Source organism: Erinaceus europaeus, chromosome 4, assembly GCF_950295315.1.
Source record: "Erinaceus europaeus chromosome 4, mEriEur2.1, whole genome shotgun sequence".
Classification (NCBI taxonomy): Eukaryota; Metazoa; Chordata; class Mammalia; order Eulipotyphla; family Erinaceidae; genus Erinaceus; species Erinaceus europaeus.
The window spans coordinates 36280392-36294773 of NC_080165.1; the positions used below are offsets into that span (position 1 = coordinate 36280392).

A 14382-nucleotide genomic window follows, 5' to 3' on the forward strand; every position below is an offset into this window, starting at 1 on the left:
ACAAGAAGAAATATTGGAGAAACTAACCAGGACAAGAGTCCAGCTAAAAGCTCCCCAAAGGGTGAAGCACAAAATAACTAGGTCAACATCCAAACATTAGCTAAGGAAATAATCACAGGAGTTAGTAAAGAGTTTGAAAGAATTGTAATCAGAAATACAGGAACAACAAATGAGACTCTGGAAGAAAACACTAACTATCTCAAGGTTATTAGAGAGCTGAAAGCTGAAATAGCTGAGCTAAGAACACAACTAGTTGAACAAGCTAAAACAGTATCAGAACAGGGAAACAAAATAGATGAACTCCAGAAAACAGTAGAGGGGACAGAGAATAGAATCAATGAGGCTGAAGACAGAATTAGCAAGATCGAGGACGAATTAGAGACAACTAAAAAAGAAGTAAGAGATCTCAAAAAGAGATTAAGAGATGCTGAAAACAACAACAGAGACCTATGGGATGACTTCAAAAGAGATAATATATGCATTATTGGCTTACCAGAGGAAGAAAGAGAGGGAGAAGAAGAAAGCATTCTTCAGGCCATAATAGCTGAAAACTTCTCTAGTCTAGACAGCATCAAAGACATAAAGATTCAAGAAGCCCAGAGGGTCCCAAACAGAATTGACCCAGACTTAAAGACACCAAGACACATCATATTTAGAATGGAAAGGAATAAGGATAAAGAAAGGCTCCTGAAGGCTGCAAGAGAAAAACAAAGAGTCACCTACAAAGGAAAACCCATAAGATTAGCAGCAGACTTCTCCACACAAACACTACAGGCCAGAAGAGAATGGAAAGATATCTATCGAGTGCTCAATGAGAAAGGCTTATACTAAGAATACTATATCCTGCAAGACTGTCATTCAGACTAGATGGAGGCATCAGAACCTTCTCAGACAAGCAACAGTTGAAGGAATCAACTATCACCAAGCTTACCCTGAAAGACGTTCTGAAAAGTCTTCTATAAACAGTCAGACCATCATAAATAGGAAATATATCAGAACACTCTAAAACTCTACAAGAATGGCGTTAAAATATCTTCAATCTTTGATATCAATAAATGTCAATGACCTGAATTCACCGATTAAAAGACACAGAGTAGGAAGATGGATCAGAAAATACAACCCAACAATATGTTGTCTACAGGAAACCCACCTAACTCAACAAGACAAACACAGACTTAAAGTGAAAGGATGGAAAACTATCATACAAGCCAATGGCCCACACAAAAGGACAGGAACAGCTATTCTCATATCTGACATGATAGACTTTAAAATAGATAAGATTTAAAAAGATAGGAATGGACACTACTTAATGCTCAGAGGATCAGTCAATCAAGAGGACTTAACAATTATTAACATCTATGTACCCAATGAGAAGCCATCTAAATACATCAAACTTCTACTGAAAGAGCTACAGCAATATATTAACAGCAACACAATCATAGTAGGAGACTTCAACACCCCAATCTCTCAACTTGACATCATCAAGGCAGAAAATCAATAAAGACATAAAGGAGCTAAATGAAGAGATCGATAAACTAGAACTATTGGACATTTTCAGAGTCATTCATCCCAAGAAACTGGAATACACATTTTACTCAAATCCACATGGGTCATTCTCAAGGATAGACTATATGTTAGGCCACAAAGACAGCATCAGCCAATTCAAGAGCATTGAAATCATCCCAAGCACCTTCTCAGACCACAGTGGAATTAAACTAACTCTTAACAATCAACAAAAGATTAGTAATAGTCCCAAAATGTGGAAGCTCAACAGTACACTTCTTAACAACCTCTGGGTCAAAGAGGAAATCAAGGAAGAAATCATAATGTTTCGAGACTTCAATGAAAATGAAGACACAGGCTATCAAAATATTTGGGACACAGCTAAGGCAGTACTGAGAGGGAAGTTCATAGCTATACAAGCACACATTAGGAAACAAGAAAAAGCACAAATAAACAGCCTGATCGCACATCTTAAAGACCTAGAAGAACAACAAAGGAACCCTAAAGCAACCAGAAGGACAGAAATCACTAAAGTTAGGGCAGAAATAAATAACACTGAGAATAAGAAAACCATACAAAAGATCAATGAAAGTAAATGTTGGTTCTTCGAAAGAGTAAACAAAATTGACAAACCTTTAGCCAGACTCACAAAACAAAAAAGACCCAAATAAATCGGATAGTAAATGAAAGAGGAGATATCACAACAGACACTGCAGAAATTCAACATATCATGCAAGGCTACTATGAACAACTATATGCAACCAAGCTAGAAAACCTGGAAGAAATGGATGATTTCCTAGATACCTACCAACTTCCAAAACTAAGTAAGTAAAGAGGAAGTGGATAACATGAACAGGCCCATCACAGCCAATGAAATTGAAACAGTTATCAAAAATCTTCCCAAAAATAAAAGTCCTGGACCAGATGGTTTTACAAATGAATTCTAGAAAACCTTCAAAGAAGAACTAATACCTCTACTTTTAAAAGTTTTCCAGAAGATTGAAGACACTGGAATACTCCCTGCCAGCTTCTATGAAGCCAACATCACTCTGATACCAAAAGCAGACAGGGACACAACCAAAAAAGAAAACTACAGACCAATATCTCTGATGAATATAGATGCTAAAATACTGAACAAAATTCTAGCCAACCGGATACAGCAGTATATTAAAAAGATTGTTCATCATGACCAAGTGGGGTTTATCCCAGGCATGCAAGGTTGGTTTAATATATGTAAATCAATCAATGTGATCCACCACATCAACAAAAGCAAGACCAAAAACCACATGATCATATCAATAGATGCAGAAAAAGCCTTTGACAAAATCCAACATCACTTTATGATCAAAACACTACAAAAAATGGGAATAGATGGAAAATTCCTGAAGATAGTGGAGTCTTTATATAGCAAACCTACAGCCAACATCATACTCAATGGTGAAAAACTGGAAGCATTTCCACTCAGATCAGGTACTAGACAGGACTGCACACTATCACCATTACTATTCAACATAGTGTTGGAAGTTCTTGCCATAGCAATCAGGCAGGAGCAAGGAATTAAAGGGATACAGATTGGAAGAGAAGAAGTCAAACTCTCCTTATTTGCAGATGATATGATAGTATACACAGAAAAACCTAAGGAATCCAGCAAGAAGCTTTTGGAAATCATCAGGCAATACAGTAAGGTGTCAGGCTATAAAATTAACATTCAAAAGTCAGTGGCATTCCTCTATGCAAACACTAAGCTAGAAGAAATTGAAATCCAGAAATCAATTCCTTTTACTATAGCAACAAAAACAATAAAATATCTAGGAGTAAACCTAACCAAAGAAGTGAAAGACTTGTATACTGAAAATTATGAGTCACTACTCAAGGAAATTGAAAAAGACCAAAGAAGTGGAAAGATATTCCATGTTCATGGGTAGGAAGAATTAACATCATCAAAATGAATATACTACCCAGAGCCATCTACAAATCTAATGCTATCCCCATCAAGATTCCAAGCACATTTTTTAGGAGAATAGAACAAATTCTACAAATGTTTATCTGGAACCAGAAAAGACCTAGAATTGCCAAAACAATCTTGAGAAAAAAAGAACAGAACCGGAGGCATCACACTCCCAGATCTCAAATTGTATTATAGGGCCGTTGTCATCAAAACTGCTTGGTACTGGAACATGAATAGACACACTGACCAGTGGAATAGAATTGAGAGCCCAGAAGTGAGCCCCCACACCTATGGACATCTAATCTTTGACAAAGGGGCTCAGACTATTACATGGGGAAAGCAGAGTCTCTTCAACAAATGGTGTTGGAAAAGATGGGTTGAAACATGCAGAAGAATGAAACTGAACCACTGTATTTCACCAAATACAAAAGTAAATTCCAAGTGGATCAAGGACTTGGATGTTAGACCACAAACTATCAGATACTTAGAAGAAAATATTGGCAGAACTCTTTTCTGCATAAACTTTAAAGACATCTTCAATGAAATGAATCCAATTACAAAGAAGACTAGGGCAAGTATAAACCTATGGGACTACATCAAATTAAAAAGCTTCTGCACAGCAAAAGAAACCACTACCCAAATCAAGAGACCCCTCACAGAATGGGAGAAGATCTTTACATGCCATACATCAGACAAGAGTTTAATAACCAACATATATAAAGAGCTTGCCAAACTCAACAAGACAACAAATAACCCCATCCAAAAATGGGGGGAGGACTTGAACAGAATATTCACCACAGAAGAGATCCAAAAGGCTGAGAAACACATGAAAAATGCTCCAATTCTCTGATTGTCAGAGAAATGCAAATAAAGACAACAACGAGATACCACTTCACTCCTATGAGAATGTCATACATCAGAAAAGGTAACAGCAGCAAATGCTGGAGAGGGTGTGGGGTCAAAGGAACCCTCCTACACTGCTGGTGGGAATGTAAATTGGTCCAGCCTCTGTGGAGAACAGTCTGGAGAACTCTCAGAAGGCTAGAAATCGACCTACCCTATAATCCTGCAATTCCTCTCCTGGGGATATATCCTAAAGAATCCAACATATCCATCCAAAAAGATCTGTGTACACATATATTCTTGGCAGCACAATTTGTAATAGCCAAAACCTGGAAGCAACCCAGGTGTCCAACAACAGATGAGTGGCTGAGCAAGTTGTGGTATATATACACAATGGAATACTACTCAGCTATAAAAAATGGTGACTTCATCGTTTTCAGCCAATCTTGGATGGACCTTGAAAAAATCATGTTGAGTGAAATAAGTCAGAAACAGAAGGATGAATATGGGATGATCTCACTCTCAGGTCGAAGTTGAAAAACAAGATCAGAAAGAAAACACAAGTAGAACCTGAACTGGAATTGGCATATCACACCAAAGTAAAAGACTCTGGGGTGGGTGGGTGGGGAGAATACAGGTCCAAGAAGGATTCAGAGGACCTAGTGGGGGTTGTATTGTTATATGGGAAACTGGGGAATATTATATATGTACAAACTATTGTACTTACTGTTGAATGTAAAACATTAATTCCCCAATAAAAAAATATAAAAAAGTAAAAAAAAAAAAAAAAAAGACTGGATGTAAACATCAGCGAATGTTTAGGTACCTATAGCTGTATTGAATTTCAACCATTTTATAATACTCATGGATTTGGGGAAGACTCGGATGCTGGGGAATAGATTATTCACTTGTTTGTCTGATATCTGAACTAGGTAACCTGAAAGTTATATTCTGCTGGACAGTTTAGTCAGGGGACTGCTAGTGACCTACTCATGTGGCTGGGCTTCTTCACAGAATGATGTTGAGGTAGTCAAGACTTATTAACAGAGTGTCCAGAATTCCAGGTTCGTTCTAACAAGCAATGTGGAATTTGTCTGTCCTTTTAATACCTTGCCTTGAGCTTTACTATTTCACTTTTGTAGTACTCTTAGTTTAAACAGTCACAGACCCATAGACAACTCTCCTCAATGACTATCCCTATGATCAAGAGAGAGTAATAATAGGGACAAGAAAAAGTTGGGAGACTCTACATATAACAGATATTTCTCCCTAGCTGCAGTCCTCTCTCACCTTACCTTAATTAGTGGTAACATTAACTAATTATAATTTTTAAATATTTATTTCCCTTTTGTTGCCCTTGGTTTTTTATTGCTGTAGTTATTATTGTTATTAATGTCGTCGTTGTTGGATAGGGCAGAGAGAAATGGAGAGAGGAGGGGAAGACAGAGAGGGTGAGAGAAAGACAGACACCTGCAGACCTGCTTCACCACTTGAAGTGACTCCCCTGCAGGTGGGGGGGGGGTGCTGGAACCCGGATTCTTAAGCTGCAGCTTTGCGCTTTGTGTTGCCTGTGCTTAACCCGCTGACTCCCAACTAATTATAATTTTTAAGTCAATTAATGGTAATGGTAAGATTAATGGTAACAAACATTATACTTCAAATGAAGTTATGCCCAAGATTTTTTCACAAAACAGGAAAACAGGAAACATGATTTATTCCCTAACATTGTGGTATGAGCAGGGAAATCAGAAATCAGTAGACAAAAGCTGTGAAAACTGGGATTCAGAAAAACAAGTTTTATTGGCATACAATGAAGGAAACATTGTTGAGGCCTGTCACCATACCCACACGGAAAAGAACTTAACTCGCTCAAACAGACTGAGGGTGACAGAACAGATTCCCTCACCCACACAGGAAAAACTTATCTTGCTCCTGCCTGCACGGCACACATCTGAAGGACTTTCTCTGAGGTCCAGTCTTCCCAAGAACTATGAATTATCCCTGAATCCAACTCTTGCCTCGCCATCAAAAATAGCCCTGATTTAAGACCCTTCTAAGGCCCACCAGCCTGTCCCAGGGATGGGTTCTTAAGCTCCCACCGACCGGCTAGCTCTCACTCTCCGGCTACTATAATAAAGGTTTTGCTTCATCTGCTCACCTGATTCTACTTGTCTCGTGTGTCTCACGTTTCTAACACACTAGGCCCAGACTGGCTCACGCCACAAATTTTGGACCTCCTGGTGAGGATTTTTTATACCATAACTATAGGATACAACATCAGAAGAGGAATTGGCAAATGGAGTAGGACCTAGGTTGTAAACACATGGGTACAATTTCTCATCTCACCATGATAGGTGTCTTTCACACTCACTCCCAACGTAGGTCCTTCTCCATTTGCCAATTCCTCTTCTGATGTTGTACCCTATGGAAACAAATATGCCCATCCAAAAAGATCTATGTACACCTATGATCAGAGCAGCACAATTTGTAGTAGTCCAAACTTGGAAGCAATCTAGGTGTCCAACAACAGATGAGTGGCTAAGAAAGTTGTGGTATGCACACACAGTGGAATACTGCTAAGCTATTAAGAATAGCCTTTTATTATTAACAGTGATAGTCAAATTCTGTCTCTAATCTTCAAAGTATAGCCAAATTCTGACTCCAGTCTTCAAAGGCATTCCTTGTATTATTTTATGCAAAATGAGTAGAGTTCCTACAAAAACACTGGAATTCAATCAGAATTTTTAAAAACAAAAAAAGTGATAAAATATCTCTGGCCAAATGGATAGCAGATTTTTCCTGGGAGGAATTCTTGAGGACTAAGTGGAGATTTTCTTCTGTAAGTGCTATCTACATGTGAACCTCTCTTGAAAGTTATCTTTCTGGATTTCTCTTTTTCTTTTCCGAGAATGCAGAACTTATCTTTGTTTACTGTGCCTTCCCTGATAACCTTCTTAACTGAACTTCGCTTCTCTTTCTTTGCGCTCCCTGCCTTAGCAAAACTGAATATGTCCTATGAAGCCCTGTTAATCATTTTTACTGTCATTGTCAGATACACAGGAGGTATACACGTTTTATGCATACATTTCCTATTACCATTCTGCCCTATGTTGTTTCATCACTGCCTAGCCTCTGAAGAACCCAAAGGTGTGGGATAATCTCCTTTGTGACCTGACAGGATGAAATGACCAAGTAGCAGTGGCTGGGGGCAGGTGGTGGCACATCTGGTTGAGCACACATGTCACCATGTGAAAGAACTTGGTAACCCCATCCCCCCCCTACAGTGAGGAAACTTCACACTCAGTGAAACAGTGCTGCAAGTGTCTCTCCCTCTCGATCTCCCATTCCCCTTTCAATTTCTGTCTATTAAGTAAAAATAATAAAACAAGTAGTAGTGATTCAAGAGAATCATTTAAAAATTATAGAAATAAATATTTCAAAAGAATACTGACAAAGTTTGCAGAAAATATGAGGTAGTAATTATTTTCATTCCAGTGGAGTAATTAATTAAAATATTTCATTCATTAGAAGGATTTGCTCAAATAGAGAGCAAATATAACCATTTCTATCACCTTTTAGGAAAAAATAAAGATAGCCTATAAGACCTGAAAATACATTTAGAACATCTGCAATAAGAGATATAAATTAATACATCTCAACAACCCACAGTGGAAGTGGAAATATTTTTATAATCCAGGCTTTAGGTTTGAATCTAGACCCATTTTTGTGTTATTAAGCAACTCATTTACCCCTTGGTGCCTCTGTTTCTTCTTTTTTTTTTTTTTCTTTATTTTCTGTTTCTTTGCTTTATTGTTTGTTTACCAGAATCCTGCTCAACTCAGGCTTATACTGATGGTGGGGGTTGAACCTATCAACTCCAGGCCTCAGATGCCTCCGCTTCTTTTTTAGGAAGGAAAAGATAAAAATAGTACCTACTTCACAGGATTGTTGTGAAGATCAAACAAGATAATGTAATTTCTTTAGTAGATTAGGAATTACTACTTTAAAAAGAGATAAATTATAATTTTCATCATCATATTATTTGTCACACAATGACAATATTCACAGATAATCAATATCTCATAAAATATTGAGATAATTTATATCTGGAAAAAGTTAGTTATAGCTCCACTTTTTCTCTATTAGAGTAAAATAATCTAGTTCCTAGGGTCATTAAGTCCATCTAAATTAAATATATCGAGATATCATTACAGTTAAATTTAAAGATCAGTCTGTCTCATCAAATAATATTTCAAAACTTTCACAACTTTCAGCCTACAGACATTTTTTTTAAAAGCCTGACAAGTGTCCAGCATGATTCAGAATGCTTTGAGTAATCTGAAAGACTCACAGAACACAAGCTGGAAGAAACTGTTACATAAAGTTGAGTCACAGAGGAGTTAAGACATTTGTATAAAAAGTAACAAGGTTAAAGTAAAATCCAAAGATAATAAAACTTCCAATCCAGTGCACGGTCCACTGTGAATATTTCTTCTTATTTAGGTATAAGTTTTCTTTCTAAACTCGAGAGTCACATAACACCATACCTGATTTGGCAGATATATTCAGTGTACAGTGTGTATATTCTGTCTGCTGGTAATCATTAGTACCGTGGTTTGTTGAAAAGATTCAGTGTAAGAAAAATTCAAATCCACTATTTGAGGTCCTGTTACGGGAAACTAAAATCTTGATGCAACACAAGATCCATCTTAGCAGAACTGTAGGCTTGTTTTAACTCAGCAGGCTGTCCATAAATCCTCTCTTGAATTTGCTTGAGCAATTCTAATGATGCATGCTGTTGATTCTATGGGCAGGTTCTTGTGGAGTTGGTGGTCCTGTCCTTTCTGTACTATTTATAGAGGATCCAAGACATTAAGCTTTAAACTCAGAATATAAATTGTAGTTTGGAGATTAAGTTTGACATCTAGATTTAAATCTGAAAAAAAAAAAAGATTATTTGGAAAGGTAAAGGTGTTTTTATATATTAAAGAATGAATTATATAATGTATATTACATATAAATTATATCAATAATTAAATAACTAATTATGTATGTAATATACTTAAAAAACTACAAATACTAGGTCACACCATTCTGTGGCCCAAGAATTAGTATAGCACAGTATTGGCTACTAAATAGTGAATAGGCCCAAAGTGACCTAGAGAGTTATAAAATATTATCTACTGGTTCGAACCCCTGGCACCTGCAGGGGAGTCACCTCACAGACAGTGAAGCGGAGGTCTGCAGGTGTCTGTCTTTCTCTCCCCCTCTCTGTCTTTCCCTCCTCTCTCCATTTCTCTCTGTTCTATCCAACAACGATTATATCAATAACTACAACAACAATAAAAAATAAGGGCAACAAAAGGGAAAATAAGTAGATAATTTAAAAATATATTATCTACTTGTAGGCCATAAAATTATCAATTAGGACTTGAAAGGACTAATTTAGTAAAAAAAAAAAAAAATGCTTATAGTTTAAAATAAATAGGGCAATAATAAGCAGAACAAATGTAATAATCAGAAAGGAATATTTAACTTTTATTCCTGGCTTTAGAATAATACTATGTCGGGAGTCGGGCTGTAGCGCAGCAGTTTAAGCGCAGGTGGCGCAAAGCACAAGGACCGGCATAAGGATCCCGGTTCGAACCCCAGCTCACCGGCTCCCCACCTGCAGGGGAGTTGCTTCACAGGCGGTGAAGCAGGTCTGCAGGTGTCTATCTTTCTCTCCTCCTCTCTGTCTTCCCCTCCTCTCTCCATTTCTCTCTGTCCTATCCAACAATGACAACAACAATAATAACTACAACAATAAAACAACAAGGGCAACAAAAGGGAATAAAATAAATATTTATTTAATAATAATACTATGTCAACTTCTTTAATTTTTAAAGTTCTTTCTTTTCATTCAAATTCTAAGAGTTTCTATGACCCAATGTGTAATACTTTGTTTTCAAAAATAACATATCCAACCCGACTTTTTTTTTTTTAATTTCTTTATTGGGGAATTAATGTTTTACATTCGACAGTATGTAAAACATATAAATAGTTTAAAATATAAATATAATATAATATAAATATAATATTTTGTACATGCATAACATTTCTCAGTTTTCCATATAACAATACAACCCCCACTAGATCCTCTGAAGGAGCTGTATTCTCCACCCCAACCCACCCCAGAGTCTTTTACTTTGGTGCAATACACCAATTTCTGTTCAGTCCAACCTGACTTTTACAATGAATTTAAAATTTTAACTTTAAGAAAAAACTGCCAACTTATGTATATTTTCTAATTATTTTCTCATAGTGTGCCAATATAATATTTTCCTTTTGGCTGGGTTGGCACACCCATTGGAGTATGCATATTACAGTGTACCAGGACTGGCATTTAAGTTCCAGTCTTCACCTGCCAGGGGAAAGCAGTGAAGCAGTGCTGGTGTCTCCCTCCTTATCTCCCCCTTCCCTCTCAATTTCTCCATCTCCATCCTAAATAAATATATATTTTTTTCTTTTTAAGTGTGTATAGTTGGGGGAAGTTGTAAAAAAAAAAATAAACACTTTTACATTAGCATGTACAATGAAAAGAAAGCTATAACTAAAAAAAAAAAAATCAGTGACTGTCTCTGTAGTAAGATTACATTAGATTTGTACTTTATTTGCTTGTATACCTCTGTATTTTCCATAATTTCTAAAATCAAAATAACTTGAAAGTAAGTAGATTGTTTAAGATTTTGTAGAAACAGAGACATTCATTCCAATCCCAGTACTGACTCTACTAAACTGACTTGTGGAAATTACTCAACCTCTCCAGCACTTATTTCTTTGCCTACAATTATATCTTCTCATAGTAGTGTCCTTTGAATAACCATTGTAGAAACCTAGGACCTAAATTAAGTGAACTAACATTAGTAATTAATTAGCTAATTAATTAATGTCATCTGGAAAATGGGAGGAGGTTATGTCAGGAGGATCACATTTCAAAGAGATTACCAATGAACTTTGCATATAAGGATGCACAGAAAGGTCTAGAAAGATAATGCCTAAGTTAATTTAGTAACAGTTTTACCTGGATGATGAATTTCCAGTGACTATCACCTTTTTAAGAGACAATTTTATATAGTAGCCATGCGTTACATAATAAATAAAACAAAAAGTGGAAAAGTATAAAGTATATAAACAAAGGTTCTCACATTATTAAATGTTCTAAATAATAAAAACCGTATAAGCAATAGCATTTACTTTATAAAGTTTTTATCTAGCCAATATATTCACTGTGAAACCTACTGCAAAAGAAGTTCTATAATTACAAAAAAAAAGTGCTGTTTGAACTGTAGTGACATATCCTTTGGTTTAAAATGGAATGCACACTCAGATCCTATTAACACTAAATACAAATAAAACCACTACAAACACATTTTCCTGCAAATTTTCAAATGTCCCACAGATTAATTTTACCTTCTTTGTAATGACTTCATCCTCCCAATTCACTTATCTGTGAGTATCCCAACCTATTAAAATGTTGCATTACACAAAATAAATTTAAATGTGAAAAAAACAAATGCTGCATTGACACCTTAACCACCACGCACCAGCAGTCTTTCCCCCCTTGTTATTTTAACTTACTTAAAAAACTGCAACTATTAGCTATGACCTTGGGAAAACTACTTTCCAGTGGAGGGAATGGGGCACAGAACTCTGGTAAGTGGGAATTAGATCCCTGTTATAATTTTTTAATCAATATTAAATCACTAATAAAAATTTTTGGTAACTATTTTATCCTCATCATTCATGTGTGTCATATTGGGCTTTGGATATCTTGGAGTTGGACTGTAATTACATATATTTTCTACTTACAAGGTATAGATAATTCCATAACCAAGTCCTGACTTCATTGTCACTTGAGTTAGCTGACTTGAATGCTCATCTTCCTCAACTGAAAGTTTGGACAGTGATTCTTACATTGGAAAGTCTTTAGAGATACTTTGAGAAATAACTACTGGGAATGAAATTCTCAGATAATCTAGTTTTATCAATTAACATTCTTCCTCAGCCTTTCAATATCCATTCATTACCTGTTAAACAGAAATGAGGGCTCATTCACCCCTGGAAGCCTTCTTCCCAAGAAGTTGCTAGATAAATGTGATTAGACCTTAAATCCTACTTTGCTTCCTTCTTTTCTCTGACAGTCCTAAGATTAGTTCAGTCACTTGCTCCCAAGAATTGGGAACCCAAAATTCAGATGAGACCCCAGGGTCAATGTCTTTCAGGTTCACTCCAGAGGACTCACATGCAATTTTGTTTGACTCTGTAACAGCTCCTCTCCATCCAAATCCAACTTCAGAAGAATGGAGGTTCTAAGGTCCAACGATCATTCTAGAAAACTTAACGGTCCAGATAGTCGTTGTCACAACTGTCAGGGCAGGAGATTCAACTTCTGGGGCAAGCCAGGATATGATGGATCAAGGGAAGGTGGATGGAGTGGAGCATAGGAGCTTGTTCTAAACTTGAGCTGGAAAAAAATTCTTCTTGCCTTGATGCACTGAATTAGCACCATTTCTGACCCAGGTTTTATCCAGCCCATTTGGTGTTGGTACTATCTCCTAGCCTTCTTAAGAAGGAATGTATGTGGGGTATCAAACCCAGAACCTCAAACAAGCAAGAGGAGTACATCCCACGCCACTTTTTTCCAGACATTCTGACTGGCTGTCACTTTGCTCCCCACACTCAACTTTAGATTGTTTTTCCTTGTCAAGTTACGAGTACCCTATTAAGACACTTGGTCATGGAGTCTATTTCTTCCCCCTCACAAATATAAACAGGGTACTTGTTTATATCAAATATATATAGGCAGTGACACCTCTTTTTCACACTCACAGTTAACTGATTTTCGTAGTAGATCACAAGCCAAATGTAAAAGATATTCTATGCATAAAAGGGAATATTTGCGTTTATACTGTGAAAGTTAAAGGAAAGCTCACTTCTGCATTGGCCGGGAATCGAACCCGGGCCTCCCGCGTGGCAGGCGAGAATTCTACCACTGAACCACCAATGCCGCAGTGCTAGCCTAGTGTTTCTAATGCCAGAAATAACTATTCTCGTCCGTTTTAACTCCATCTTTCTTTTTCAAGATATCCTAGCTTTTCGTTTTTATTACAGTCTCCTGACTTTCTTTCTTCCTCCTTTTTTTTTTTTCTCAGTATCCTCAGTCTTCAAGATCAGAGAGATCCGGAACGACACAGGAAGCTGGTCCGGTCCCAGGGCGGAAGGTTTATCCGGATGATACTTGAAACTCCAGCCCAGGACGCGGATCCAGCCTCGGTTGCGTTCCTGCCGCTCCTGCCGGACTTTTTAAAGCGCCCAGAGTTTCTAGACTCGTAAGAAGTGTTTTGAGAGGAGATTAGCTTGAGAGCCTTTGTGTTTAGATACACCCCGGGGAGAGGAGAGCTAGGAGGGAAGGAGTGAGGAAAAAAGGGACGGAGTCGGGAAGAAAGCAAAAAGGGAGGAGACGAATATTGCGAGAAGAGGAAGGACGAGAACAAGAATTAAGAAATAATAAAAGCAGAAAGAGAGGGAAAGGAAAGGATAAACGAGAACCCAGTCCGTCGTTGTTCTCCGCTGGTCACCGCAAAGAAAAGCCAGCCACTTTGTTGTTTCGGTTACCATGGTGACATGTGGGCTACGTTGAGTCTAGATATTTGAAGTTACTATACTCTGGTATGATCGAATGTATTCTTCCCTTTGAAGCATAAATGAAACCTGTTAAAACTTTTCAAAAAGTACTTTTACAGTTTAAACATACAGTCGCCTTTAAAGGGAAATAAGAAATGAAAGTCATACTAAAAAGTGTCTTTTCAAGCCCGTGGTTCGTGAACAGCAGAGTGGCGCAGCGGAAGCGTGCTGGGCCCATAACCCAGAGGTCGATGGATCGAAACCATCCTCTGCTAGTTGTTTTTTAGAAACTGGAAGTTTTGTTTTGTTTTTTTTTTTTTTTTCTTCCTCCTATAACTAATGAAAGCGGGAATGTCTCACACCAAGGTTTTTTTGTTTTTTAGTGGAAATAATTCAAGAATCGAAATTTTCTAGTTAAATGT

At 37.2% G+C, this 14382-nt stretch overlaps 1 long non-coding RNA gene and 2 other non-coding genes across 3 annotated transcripts; 1 reads left to right on the forward strand and 2 right to left on the reverse strand.

Annotated features, from left to right (window-relative positions):
* Positions 1–7794: 7794 nt before the first annotated feature.
* Positions 7795–13528, reverse strand: LOC132538267 (uncharacterized). The gene is made up of 2 exons (XR_009549667.1): positions 12146–13528; positions 7795–9230 (listed from the first exon to the last, which is right to left on the reverse strand). It is a non-coding gene; the product is annotated as an uncharacterized LOC132538267 (long non-coding RNA).
* On the reverse strand, positions 13273–13343 carry TRNAG-GCC (transfer RNA glycine (anticodon GCC)). Its single transcript has one exon. It is a non-coding gene; the product is annotated as a tRNA-Gly (tRNA).
* A 635-nt stretch (positions 13529–14163) lies between the features above and the next one.
* TRNAM-CAU (transfer RNA methionine (anticodon CAU)) lies at positions 14164–14235 on the forward strand. The gene has a single exon. It is a non-coding gene; the product is annotated as a tRNA-Met (tRNA).
* Positions 14236–14382: the final 147 nt, after the last annotated feature.